This window comes from Dreissena polymorpha, chromosome 4 (genome assembly GCF_020536995.1).
Source record: "Dreissena polymorpha isolate Duluth1 chromosome 4, UMN_Dpol_1.0, whole genome shotgun sequence".
Classification (NCBI taxonomy): domain Eukaryota; kingdom Metazoa; phylum Mollusca; class Bivalvia; order Myida; family Dreissenidae; genus Dreissena; species Dreissena polymorpha.
The window spans coordinates 89019018-89034729 of NC_068358.1; positions in this window are offsets into that span (position 1 = coordinate 89019018).

The following is a 15712-nucleotide window of genomic DNA, read 5'->3' on the forward strand; positions in this document are numbered from 1 at the left end:
CTTTTTAAATTAGAATGTGTTTTTGTATTGCCAGTTTTGATTGTTGCTTCAATTGTTTTTCTATATGGAACATAATGTCAAGTTTTCATAATGCAATAGGATTAAGTTGCTTTCATATTTAATTTGCATGAATCCATTTTGTGCATTTCCTATATTAGGAATAAGAAGGTATTACTGTTGACACGACAGTAAATTGCATGCATTATACATGTATTTACATGTACATTTCTAAGTGTGTGTGTGTTTTAATTAATAGTATTCTTAAAGTTGTTGCCAAAATATACATCACCTTTTATATTGCAATATATCAACATGTATCATGTCTCATGATTATGAATTATGACCAAACAAAAACGTATTTTCAGTTTTTGTTGTAATAGTTGATTATTAGCAGTTTTGCATACTTAGTACTGCTTACTACAGCTTCTTTATAGGATGCTTTTATTGAAGTTATTTATTATGACTTCTGTAGAATATGAGATGTTTAAAACTCTAATGTACAGCTTTCATGAAGCGGTTTATGTTTCTATAGTACTGACGTTGTTGTGGTACTTAATTGAAACCAATTAAGTAAATTGCTGGTACATCCGAAACAGTATTATATATTGTAGTACGTTGCTGTAAACTGTTTAACTAAGATGGGATTACTCAGGTGGTGTAGCCCTTAAGATATGTTCATTTGGTTTTTAAATAATGATTATTATATTTGCCTGATGTACATTGTAACTAATGAAATAATTTTTCATTAACATTATTAAAACACATAATTATATATTAAGAAAAAGTCAGGAGCCTTTTGTTTTAAAGCAGGGGAGTATGTCATAGTGTAACATTTACAGTTACAGTGTTTTTATAGTCGGTCGATCAAGGCTTAAGATCAATTTAACAAATCATCATTCCCCAGTACTAATCCCATTGTGATCAGCCTGTAACGCATGAGTGAACATACCATGACCACTATTCTTCATAACACTTTATGAAGTTGATGAATAAAGTGATCTCCATGTGTTACAGGTTAGTTTTACTTTTTATAATTAGTTATCATATCTTTCAGAAATGTTTATTAGATATGTTGTTATATTACCATATTACAACAAGCTTTAATTTGTTTATTACCAGTAATCATGTATCAAAGTATGAATAGTTGCTATCTAGCTATGGAATATAAATAACAATATGAAATGTATAGATTTTATATATAAATAAAACAATATAGATATAACACTTTATGAAGTTGATGAATAAAGTGATCTCCATGTGTTACAGTTATCCTTGATTTCCCACATTACCGAACCTATACAACAAGAAGAAAAACCCCCATGACTGGAATAATTGCTATGATTTACGCTTAATATTTTAACTTTAGTAAAAGCAGATGTATGATAAATAACGGGCACAAATGTAGGTCTGTTTTACAAACACGTCGCATATTTAGATGGATATATTGTGTTCATTAAAACAATTTGAACCTATATGAATTTGGCAAATGCCTAGCGCAATATAGCCATTTTTCAGCGTGCTTTTTTACATCTTGTGAAGCCTTTGATCATTGTTTCTTACAACAAAAAACGAGAGCAATGGATGTATATCGTCATGTAAATTAAAATGTTCACCGTCATATCGTGAAATTTGTTTAAGAAAAACGCCGTTACCATATGGCAATTTTGATAAACATTTTATCTGTTACAACAGACGTTAACAAATTTATCCACCAATGGTATTTATATGGTGACAATTTACGACCTATTAGCAAAAAGCAATCTTCGAAAATTGTTCACATTTTGTACTAATTAGACATCATAACAAGATAATTGTTTCATTCATGTTGGTCGTATTAAAAATTATTGATCTAAAGGCAACGAATGCTTTGTACTAACTAGTATGTATGCTTAATACAAAACATAAGTAAACAGGGTGCGCCAAATATTGAATTTGTTCTTTTTATTGCTATTAATTATGCTCAAATATTTGTCGTATTTCGACGTCTTTTGTACGTGTTGTTTAAACGAATATAATTACATTTAGTTATTATTGTTTTGTATAATTTTTCAATTTTTGTAAATACGGGTTCAGAGTTATACAAACGTAAGTGTCTACTGTTGTTAACAATTATGAAAAGCAGACGAATGTATCATATATATATATAGTCACATCATTATTTATGTTGTTGATATTTATTAAAATAAACGTTATAAACTCTACAGGTTCCTGCTATTTATTCCGATTGATTTGGGGCTTGTTATCAGAATGACGTCGTGAAGACGCGGAAGGACTCGAACTAATCACACGCACTTTGTATCTAAAATTAGCTTTATATATATATCATTGTTTGTTGCTCAAAAAAGAGTTTAACATTCTGTACATGGTATATATGCGGTTGAAACGATGGGATGATTCGTCAGCTATCTTCACTAACAGTAAAGGCAACGTTCCTACCAACATACCTAAGTGTTATTTTCTGTGTGTACACACGTGATTATATTGGAAAGCAAAATTAAATATAATAAACACTAGACCCATGGATAAACCGCGTGTAATCCTTTCAATTGGGACAAAATTGTTAAAATGTCACACTTTTGTGGGATGAAACAGTGACTGAGCCATTATGTAATATTAAGCGAAGCCTATATTAATGCCATTCCAAAGATGAGAGCGTGCAATTTTGCAGTAAAACACAAAACACCTTTTTTGAAAATAACCCTCTTGCATACAGTATGATAACATTATATTATTTTAATCGTTCTCTGGAGCGGCATTCAATATTCACCAAGACATTTTTCATATCGTTCGACGTAGTATTTTTCCTCAAATGAATAAAAAAAATTATAATAAAATAATATAGGAAACTTCATTACACGTGCTCAATTTATGAAAAGTTTGAACAGTTCACGTGCGTCCAGTGCCTGTGGAAGAACACGTTGCTCCCATTGTAAATCCATACACGTTGGAGAAAAATTTAAAAGTACAGTAACAGGCGAGCAATTTAATTTACAGAAGAATATGAATTGTGCATCTAAAGATGTAATATAGCTCATTACATGTAAACAGTGTAAGAAGCAGTACGTTGGACAAACCATGCAACCGGTGCCAAAAAGAATGAACAGTCATCGATTTGACATAAGAAACTTTTCTAACCCTGAATTTTCAACTTTGGTCGCATCACATTTTAATGAAGATCACCACAGCGCAAATGACTTTTCCTTTATGCCAATTGATGTTGTTAGTAACAACATAAATAGTCTGTGTAAAGAAACTTACTGGATTCATAGACTTTAAACATTACACCCTAATGGTATGAATAACAAAGTTCTTTTTAACATAAAAGACTAGCTCTTCAATTTAATTAAGCTTACTTTTGTTTTTTCCTATAAGTATTTTTATATAAAATTTTATAGGAAATTGTGTATTCTTGAATCCGAAAGTTAAACTTAATTTAATTAACGTTCATTTTATTGACGTACATTTTCCCGCATTTTAATGTACGTTAAGTCAATGACGTAACATCCGCTTTCTGTTATTATTTGTATTATCCTGATGAAGGCGTAATCCGAAACGTTGATAGAAAGGAAAGAAAAATATGTGTTTTTGTTGGATTTATCATACTATATCCTCAAATGAATATAATTTATGATTATCATTTCCTATGCAAATTTGTGTTCATGGTTTGGACTATCACGACATCGTCTGCTATGCATCACGAACACGCACGCTTCTCGAAAAGTTATTACGCGTTAAATACGATGTACACGTACCCCATTCGTAATTCATATCTTAAAAATATTGGCATAATGACAGTCCAATAAATACTGTTTAGTTCGTAATGCCATATGATATGATATCGGTAGTGTCGTTCTATACGTAATGATATTCAATAGACTGAATTCAGTGCACATAATAAACACTGATTTCAATTACATAATTATAATATTGAATTGTCTGAATTTTGTCTGGTAACCATTGACAGCCGTATCATTTCGTTCATATGCCATTCGATTGCCCATAAGAAGTGAGACCTTTAATAAATATTTATATCAATAATAATATGCTCATACACCCATATCCACTTGAGTACAACTACAGCAATGTGAAGTCATTATCAAACATATTGTTTATGAGGTAATTGGCCTGTTTGATCACAACTACATACAAGATATGAGATTAATCGCTGGATTTGTTTTTAGTTTAGTTTGTGAATTTACCAAAACAGTACTCTTTTAATAATTCTTTATCATAAATAGACAAATTAGGTCTAGGAAATGTTCGACCAGCAAAATTATATTTATTATAACGGAATGTCTTTGTTTCGCGCCATTTATCGGCGGCGACTATGATATAAAGTGTAAGCCGACAAGAAACATCATTTAGACAATATTCCTGGTAAAAACCGAAACAAGTGATTATTTCTTAATAGTGTAAACTTGCAACTTGTACTTAAACAATCAATTTTGAATTTATATAGTTGATCACATAATATTGTTCATATTGTTTGTTGCAAAAGAAAATGCTTTATCATATACGATATCTATAAAATTATCTCGGTCACACATTGTTTGTTTAGGATTCTCTGTTCTTAGAATTAAATAGAGCGGTCTATAAAATTACATGGCTGAATGGAGCGTCAAATGACCTACTTATAACTTTGTGTAGACTTAACTCCAAGATAAAGACAGCACACTTTGATAGAAATCTAGAAGAATCTCAATAATTACAATTTGTTTTTTTATATGTAGGGTTTGAAACTGAAACGCAGAACATGTCCACAAAAAAACTGTTATAGAATCGATTAACAGCGTATGTTACTATTTGTAGCATGTTTAAAGTAGCGCTCATATGGGTAAGTGTTTTAATGGTTACATATGTGTGTATGTGGCTATTTTAGTACCAGGTGAAACAACATACCCCTGTGCATTACGTACATCAGTGAATGACATCACTTGAGTATTGTAGTTTGCTTCAATATCTTTTTTATTTTCAAAAAAGTAGTGTTATCAAGACATACAGCGTTTGAAGTATCTCTCAATTTGAAGCTTATTTTTTTATAATATTTTACAAAGGCCTATTAAGTAGGGAAATAATAATTGATGTAGGTAACTGTTTTGCAAACTAATAGGCGACATTACTTATCTGGTAAACGGGTATGTGGGCAATAATACAAGTTTGAAATAATAAATCGTAAATATACCCAGATTTTCCTCATTGCAAACATGACGTTCTTCGTACCTCTTACTCCAGCAGAATGTTTGCAAATCAGGAAGTCTGTGAGTCTCATTTTAATATGCATACTGCATCTTATTGGAAGGAATCCATGCAATATATAACAGTTCAAAATATATTAAGTTATTCTCGTATCCTTTAGCAACTCGTAGTAAAGGGTGTTTTATCCTTCGAAATATACTGTTCGAAAAGTTTCCGTTTTATTCCAAAGCATTTTACATCATTACTCAATATTTGCAATCTTAATCATAATTTCATCGCTGGTTCGTTTTTTTTGCGTTAACTTTATGCTTACTTGTATACTGTTGTGCATGATATCTATAAAACAACAACTTGATTATATGAACACGTTTGCAGGAAGAAAGGTTATTGAAAGAAGCAGCATTAAACGTATCAATATGTCAAATCAAACCCATGTTTTAATTAACAATGTCAGTTCCATCTAATATGTATTTAAATGTTTTTTTATTTGGAATAAGTTTTCAAATATAGAAGGCTTTGTTATTATTAAATGTGCACATATCAACTGACCAATTGTTATATCAACTGAAACTCCAGCAATAATTCGTGAATATTAATGGAAACAATGAACACTGGTACACATATTAACTGTCGAATCGATGTATAAAAGGCTTCGCCCACACGATATTCCAAAAACAGAATACAAAATGTCCATTTATCGGTAAATTAAAAACCATATTTCATTTACATTGAAAAAAATAAACAACATTTAACGAAACTCGACAAAATATGCAAACATCTACGGACCGATATATTGATCGCTTATTGGTCGATCGAAATTTAGACGAGATCATGATTGGCACGTGGAGAGTTATTGACTGAATATATTATTATAAGCAACATATATTTACCTGAATCACGAGTTGACATGTGTAATGCTATAAACAGAGAAGTAACTGAAACTTAAACTGAAACTCTTAATGTAAAAACGATCTAAGTCAAAAGTGATTCGTTTAAACTTTGTTATAATTTGTTGCGAAATTACAGAAATATGCGTTATTGGAACAATTTGTCGAAGTGGAAAAACAAAGGTTCTTAATGTCCTAAAAAGATAAATTACGCTTATGTTAGCATACGATGTTAAATAGTTATACATCTCAACGGAACAATTGTGTATATTGGCTGATATATAACGATGTTACCACAGGTATTGCAATTCAAATATAACTTGTTACAATTTTTTTACTTTGAAACCTTTGTTGCTGTGCAAATGAGAGTTTACAACATATATCAATGTTTATGATAAATTAAACGTTTATATTCAATGAAAGTCAAAGTGTTTCGCTCATTTGTGCATTATAAAATATTCACTAATTAAACGTATAGCAAAGAGAAATATAATTTATTATTTATGTATTAAAAGTATACAGGGGATGAATAACATGTATGTATACTGTCACACCATATACATGTAGTTTCAATCGTTGATTCCGTACAAAAATATACCTCATTAAATGTGAGCTCTTACGAACAGCAATTGAATAACTTCTTGCCGTCTATTCATTGTTTTACCAGACCATTAAAGTGATATTATGCGCATTTTTTCACTGTTGAATTGAGCTGAACATAATTAACAGGTCAAAAGAGTTAAAATGTGGTAACTGACCAATTATCTGCCACTCATCTTGCTACCAGTTGTATATAGAATATATATATTATATTGATATTTTACATGACTGGCCCAGTCCTCTAAGACGAGTGGAACTATCTTTTGATTAGGATCGGAGTTAATGTTTGTGTGTCGTATGAATTGATATCGTTGCAGGAAATTAAAATGATCCGTAAAACAAAATTGTGTCTTTGTGTCGTATGAACGAATCTGCACTAAAACTTAATTAAGATTCATACCGTACATGCATGATCAGTTGTCAAACGAAAGTTCTGTTTATATTCAAATGCATTATTTGTCTTTTTTCGGGTATTGTTTTAGTATGTTGATGCTGCATTCCATATATAAGTGTATATGAAGTGAGAATACCAAACATAAACAGCGGTTGCGATAAACACTTATAAACATAGCATATACTGTTAAATGTGCATAAGATCAATTTAATATATCGATCATTTACTCTTGCTGCCTCTTTATTATTTATCTATAACATGCATATCGCTTTCCTTTAACTGTTTGTGATAAATAGGGCAATGAAAAAAACTCAATATACACGAATGCATTTAACTTAGTCATTAACCTTACAAAATATGTCGATTGTATTAGCTAGAGTGATGGTGTTTGCAAGATGGAATTATAAAAGTTATTGTGATACAATGATGTATATTTAATATTGTATCAAAGAAGGACAATATTCTCATGGTGCATGTTCAATAATATACAATTAAGAACAAATGTGTGTGTATGTTATTGAAAATATGACGAATTAACTTGAATGCATTTACCTTAGCTATATTATTACTGGAAGGTTCTGCAGTTTATTTAAAGTAATTAATGCAAGTGTTATCGCTTCGTCTATTTTTTTTGAGCGACTATCATAAACATGAACATCTATGAATATATGGATCTTTTATGTGATTATTATCATAAACATGAGAATTGTAAAAGCTACATTGTTACTAAAAGGCGTGTTCATTGTTATTCTTACGTTCCAAAAGAGAGAAGCACTTACATACCATGAATTCTTATTATTACCTCGTGTTGTATTGTTTAATCTGCATCGCACAATTACAAGCTGAGAGCATACACATTTAGTGTTTAAAACTTTGGAGATGTTTCAGTTTGTATGTTTTAACGTTAAACGTGTTTACAATTAGATCTTATGTTTATATGTTTTTTTCGTAAGTGACAAAACAAGGAATACAAAATGTTTGCGGTATTTATACAATGAGAAAGTTTGAAACTTAATCGCTTTTTGCAGGCAGTGTCAGGTATGCGAAGAAGCTTCCCAATTATTTTTGATTCATATATATTCGTGGGGATTTATTCTTAACAGATTTTCGGTCCAACGTAAAATAACGCAATTAATTGAAGTGTTAACGGTATGGCTAATTTTATGAGATTGATTATCATCAACGTGAGATGAATATCTCTATAATAATTACGATTATTATCATAAACGTGAGAATATATTGATATCTGGTCTTGCTGGAGAAGTAATAAAACTTCGTGTAATTGCCTCTGATGCCGATGGTAATCGGATAGGTATGTTAGTTCAAATACCTTTTCGAATTAAACTGCCTGTCATTGCATCGTAACCGAATTCAAATTTCCAAAGTCTTGCAATTATGACACTATCACTAATAGATACGTTTTGTTTCAAATTGTACTAATAAAAATCCTTTTTCAAGTATTGCAAATGTTGAAGTTGACACATTTACTCTTGATCAGCTGAACAATACCGTACTTTTTTTTTTCAAATATAACACATGTTTATGTTCACCATTTTAAACTCGGTATTCATAAGTGTGTTTTCAATCATACAATCTATTTTTAATGAGTGGATTTCAATACTCCGAATGTCTGAGTATATAATCGAAAGAAATCGCAACAACAAAAACAACTCCAAATACGACTTTTGGTTTAAGATATTTGTAAGCGAGATACATTCCAAACTGCGCTTTATTTTAAGCACTCAATAGTTTCATACAGAATAAAACTACACCACATACAGTAGTATTACATAGCGATTATTCTTCTTAAATACATTAAATCATAACTGCTGTACGCTTCATGTTTAAGTAAAGGTTTCTTTGGTTAAACTAATACATTTGATTTGGGACTGTTTTGCTGGCATTTTGCTTTTTAAAAAAAGTACGTAGTATTCGTCGCTGCTACAAGTAATTGAGCCATTTCTATGCGTTAACAAATATAATGATACAATTTTCGATTTTAATAATCACCGTTATTAGACATTTTTAAATAAACGTTCATAATTGCTTTACCCTGTGGCTGCAAATATCAGTAAGAGTTAAAATAATATGCATAATTTATTTTGCTACAGAACCTACGGCGTGTCCGGATAAAGTGTTTGCACCATATAACAGACATTTGAAGTTTTTTTATCCAGCTAGTTGTCTATTCATAAACTCAACATAAAGACACACATAGGCCTAACAATCCGGTATCGTTTAACCGTTTTCGAGGGAACATAGTATGATTGAGGTAAATAGTTCATAGATTTAGTCCAATTAGTGCAGCCGTGATATTTATCTTACCTTCTTTGGTACAACTGTATTTAGTTTACATCGAAAGAGCTGATCGATTTGCTTGTTTTGACGTTGTATATTTTTACATTGAATAAAGCGTGAGACGTTGGCTATGTGTGTGCACATTAAGTTGAAAGCTCATTTAGGTTTATATTTGTCATTCCTTGTCATAGACTTATTTAAAGCATATTTGATCTTCGTTTAACTAATTGCTTTCAATTAACGTTTTACAAATACTTTCAGGTCGATTCGGAACAACATTCCTTTAAGTAAACCAATCGATAACATTAATTTATAAATCGAAGGCGTTAAAAACGCATATTGCTTTATTACATGCTATAAAAATTGTTTAGATATTCCAAAAATATTTTCATGACGTAACTTTTAAAAATGTATGATTTTGTCATTCAAACATCGTACTTAACATTTCAGTCTGTTTGTAAATACCCCATGTATTATCCAAATTATCGATTAAAAGCGAAACAACCGACTCATTGAGTGACGATTATCAATAAAGTGTACGATATTTTGGTATGTTATTCATAGTTAGAAATTTATTGTATACTTCTTTTTTTCTGGAATATGTCGGCATTTCATTAATTTATTTACGATCGCTTGTTAAAGGCTGATGTTTCCTCGGCGTGTTAGACTGACAATTCAAACTTTTACGCAGTTTCACATTAAAAATGATAATGTTTTTTTGTTATCAGGCCCCGAATGTTATTATTTTGTTAATTACGATAAATCATGGTATATTTAGCCCAATCCCTGATTGTAAAACTATAACGTTTTGCGGAATATTTCATTTCGTAAAATCAGAACGTTTAACCAATGGTTTATTTGTGATGATTATGAGATGTCTGTCATCATTTGTGTAATAAAAATAGTAAAATGTTAAATGTATGAGTCTATGACAGGCTATTATAACGTACCATGTGTTTTTGCCTATTTATATTATTGATTTCTATGAATATATGTTTAGTGCTGCACATAATTATGTAACAATTTAGAATGTTTTTTTCACATGTTCTTAAGTCATATTTCTTTGAACAAATAAGCAATTAATCCGTGCCACGTGACTAAAATGTTAACGTACACTTAAACATAACAAATAAAGAATAAAAACATCGCACATTGAAAAAGTTAAAGGATATGTACAGAATAATATCCATCACTAAAATATACATTATGAATACTTGACACAAAAATCCATATTGCATCAAGTTAACCATATGACGAAGTTATTCGCTTTGGTATTAGAGTTTTTATTAATGACACAAGTACATGTATGCCAGAAATCATCGCGTGAAAATATTATAAACTCCATAAACATAATAATAACAGAATGTCATCGCAACTTATTCAGACTAGCTATCTGTATATAGGCGATCGATGATGTCACACAACGTTTACAATCTTTAGCGATCTTGCAGAGATAATACATATTTATATTTTGACATAAAGTTAAAAAATACATGTTAAAATAATAATAACAATACTTACCAATATCATATTTAATACACGTGGTTTTTGAATGTTATGATACTATGTTCTGAAATATTGTCAACACAAAGGAACTTAACTGGTATTTACCGCCTTCCATAGTGCCTCAGAAAGTTGTTATTCTGTTGTTCCGCCGCACAATATACCTATTGATATTTATCGCAATTAAATCAAATTTTCTTTCTTAATTTATGAGCATGATTTGAGGTAACGTTGAGCTTGGTTTGCCTTTAAATCAGTTTAAACCCTTAATACTTGAATTGACCGTTGAAAGTCAGAGACCACTCCGTAAATCATTTGCATGGTTCGTGTTGTCTTGTATATCTTGTACATTAGTGTTTATTACTAACTCGCCATGGAGATCATTGCAAATATGTTTTTTGATTGTAAATCTTTATTAAACTGTTTTTGTGTACATATAGAATTTTTAGATTCGGTCAAATTTATGTAATTATGTTTTCTGTTGCCATAACAAACTCAGAAAGAAACGCTTCTGTTTCGGTCGTTCAAAGTGTTATTTTAACACCATGAAATAAATTGTCGAGCGGAATGTGCAAACCAATTCAATGAGCATAATTGTGTGTTAATTATGCCACTAATGTGAAATTATATTCCATGTTTTCTCATATGTGTTTCTCTTCTCTTAAGGATGGGTTAAACAAAAAATAGCAGTGAATTGTACATGGACACGTCTTACGAAAAACATCTATTTTATGATTAAATCCATAAATCGTGCGACTTATATGGCATCAATCGACGCGTTACAAATATTTCGGCAGAAATATATCAATTGTATCCTTATTAACATATGTTTTATATTGTCCAATTCATTAAATACATTGAACTTGCATCTGGGATGTATTGCAATGTAACATTAAGTAAACAACGCATGAACACACATAACTATCAGTTAAAGTGAAATAAAACCGGTTGGAATGATAGGGTGTCTGTCATTTTGGAGCACTACTTATACATGTTTTCAGCTTTGTTATTACATCCTACGCTTTTTTAATGTTTAAACTTTCCGTTAAGTGCGTAGTTGATATGTTCTTAAAATCTGTGTTTTTATTCATCAGGTAATGATCGTGGATTCCTCATCAATAATACTCAGGCGGTTAAACACACTATCATACACTTGGTCCTTATTATTAAAATGAACATATATATAAGCATGACAAAAATGCGTACACAATTGATTATATTGAAGACGGCGGCATACTAAATATAAAACATATTAATAAACCCGTGACATATGCGCACTAAAAACCTTACTTTCTCTAAAGGCTTCACTACATAAGACATTTCACACGGGCCAGTAAGGTAAGTTCCACACATATTTTCAAATTGTTTTTGTGTGTGTGGACATTGTGTTATAATTGGTATGAAAATACAAGTATTTTGCAATATGATCACTCTACCTTTCGTCAACTTTCACCAATCATTTAAAGCGTCCTCGCATTCGGGAAATAAAAGGCACACAAAGCGTTTCGAGTATATGTATGCATTGATAAAAATAAACGGCCAGTACTTAATAACATACACCCGGCATTACGTGTTGTATTACTGTATGTTTAACAGTTGCTTTTCTTCGTAATGTGTCACATATGTATCTGAATCCTCAATGACGTCTGGTATGCATCGACAGCCGTATCATTATGTAAAGATGGCATTTGAGTGCCCAAAGAAGTGTGACCTCTTATGGATATTTATGTCAATGCTCATAAAACCAGATCCACTTAAGTACAAATACACAAAAGATAAGTCATTACCATACATGTCTCTTTTTTATGAGACCAATCGCCTGTTTGATCACAAGTACATTGGAGATAAGAAATGAAACGCCGGATTTGTTTTGAGTTTATGACTTTACCAATATAGTAAACTTTTAATAATTCTTTATTATAAAAGGGCACATTAGGTCTAGGACATGTTCGGCCAACCAAATTATATGTTTTTGTAATGGAATGTCCTTGTTCCGAGCTTTATATTGGCGGCGACTACGATTTAAAGTGCAAGCCGGCGCGAAACCGCATTGCTATAATATTTCTGGACAACAAACAGAAGCATTTAATAATTCATAAATACTGTAAATTCGCAACTTGTACTCAAGCAATTAATTTTTAAACTTTAGATTTTTTAAACATGATACGTGGGTGTGAACATTTAATTGTTGTTGCTGTTCAGATGTTCAGTTTGTTTGCTGCAGAGGAAAAACTTCATCATATACGACATCTATACGATTATCTTTTGCTTAAATTGTCTGTGATATAATACCAAGTTCTCAATATAAAATACATCGTTCTATATTAAATGTGTATGTGGTATGATACCAAATTCTAACAATACAATACATTAGTCAAAGTTAAATGTCATGGAAGAATAAAGCGTTAAATGACAAACGTATCAATTATTGCAGATTTTTCGGCACATTGAGTCATACTATTAGCAAACTGTGTTAGAAATCTAAACAAATTCTCAGGAATAACAGTTATGTTTTTCTGCACTATGTAGTGTTTGAAATTTAAAACACAGAACTGCCCACACAAATAAAGCTCTTATCGAATCGGATAACAGCATAGGTAGTTTCGCACGGTTAAATGGGCGCCCATGTGAGTAATTGTGTTAATTTGCACAAATTAATTTATGCGGCTATACTCTTTGTATTACGTACATCAGTGAATTACATCACTCGAAGTATAATTGAATTACGTTTTATTTATTTTCAAATAAGTGGGTACTTTTACACCGTGGATCTAAGTTAGTGATTTGTAAATCAATAGGCGAAATTACGTATTGGGTAAACGAGTATGGATGCAATAATACAAGTTCGCAATATTAAAACGTAAATATACACAGAAAAGTAAATTCATGTCGATTTATTTAATGTCATTATTTCGGTAGTTGTTAAAATATTACACAGTAATGCGATTTTAAGTTTGGATTTGTTTAAGGGTTTTGTAAGCCGATACATATTCTATAAATGATTGTACAGTAATATTGCCAACATATTTGTTTTTGAAATATTTCTTTGGGTCATCAACCTATAGTGAGATTAAAAACACAAACAATACTCTACTTTGTAAGTAGCCCGCGGTGTTATTGAAGAAGATACCATCCCTCAAAATATATCAAGGAGAGATGACATATGTAATTTATAAGGGTGATTTATAGTTAATCAAACAACACATTTACGTGGGGTAAATATTGCATTGATGTCCGGTGAAGTTAATGGTTTAATGACAGTCGACCTGAAATATGGTGATAGTCATTGTTATTTTTATTTATTTATTGATGAATGCGTGTAATATTCATTGCATAAGTGAATTGACATCTCTCATGGAATAATAAAAGACGGCTTTGTACGTTTTGTAAGTAATAAAGGATACTTAGTAAGTGTACAGACAATTTTAATTACGGAGGCTTAACAAACGTAATCACAAGCAGTGGCGAGCTGTTCAGGGTTTCTAGCCAAGCAAACAAAAAACAACTTACATTTACTTACGCTTACCTGTAATATCTATTATGTTTCAGATGTTTGTTGTCTATATTTTGAAAGTAATGATCGTAATTGTGTAAAGCAAATGCTGAAAACAACATTAAAACTCCAAATGACAACATGAAAATATACTCAGTTATATCAAATTTATGAACGTGTTACGTTCAATTTATTGGACGAACATTATCCGTGTTTTTAATGCGAGTTTGATAACGGGATAAAATGAATTAGCATTTACGTTTACCCACCATAGGCGAACAGTACCGTGTTTATTAAATCAATTACGCTTATGAATCTGAACCTGATTGCCTACACCACCCATGATTTGCTAAAGGAGATCTTTCGATTGATATATATTTAAAGTGGTTTGTTCAGTTAGAAATCACAAATGACAAAAACAGTATTTCAGCTATGTTTAAAGTACATTTTCATTGACAATGGCGTATCATATCTTTCTTGACATTCCAAAGGGAAATATTAATGTAAGAAATTATGTTTTATGAGCTTCTAAAACATGTGATATTTACGTGTTTTTGCTAGCGTAATGTGTCGTGTTGTATCTTTCAGGAAAACTTCTTAATCCGTTCCACGGGAAACGCGTTTTTTAAATAAATGTTTGCAAATATATAAGTTAAATATAAACACAGATGGACATTATCAGATCATTATATTTTACACCATTGACAACATTACCTGTCAAAATGGGGTGTATACCATTTTTAATGGCATTCTAGTTTCTGTTTATTGTTAACAACAACGTTGCATTTACCCAGTGGTAAGACATTTGGCTGCGGCACTGAAAGTTGACAGCTTAAGTCACATTAGTTGTTCTTTTAATAAAGACGGAAAATTGCGCAATCGAAGAAAACCGATTGCTTCCACTTATAATCGATCGGAATATCAGATAAAATGGACGCTGGTCATTACACTGCTTCTTATCGCTCAATGACCCTTTCTATCAAATGGAGACACAATACTCAACAAACAATTGTCAATATGATAGGCGAATAGACGTTTGGGCAGTAAGGTTTGTTTCATAAGTCAAATGTTTATTTGTCTTTTGAAGAGTAATTATTTTCATGTTTGTTGTATATAGATGCTTAATATAAAGCCTTACTCCATAGTTCCCTATTTAAATGTTAATATAGAATGGATATTATGAAATTAAGGACACATATGATGTTTATAAAATATTCTGAGTGATTTTCTTCCAATTTGACTGTGTATGGTTAATGCTTATTTACCAAAGGGTGAATATCAATGAAAAATAATAAGGTTATAAACAATGGCAAACACTGATGAATATCAATGAAATAACAT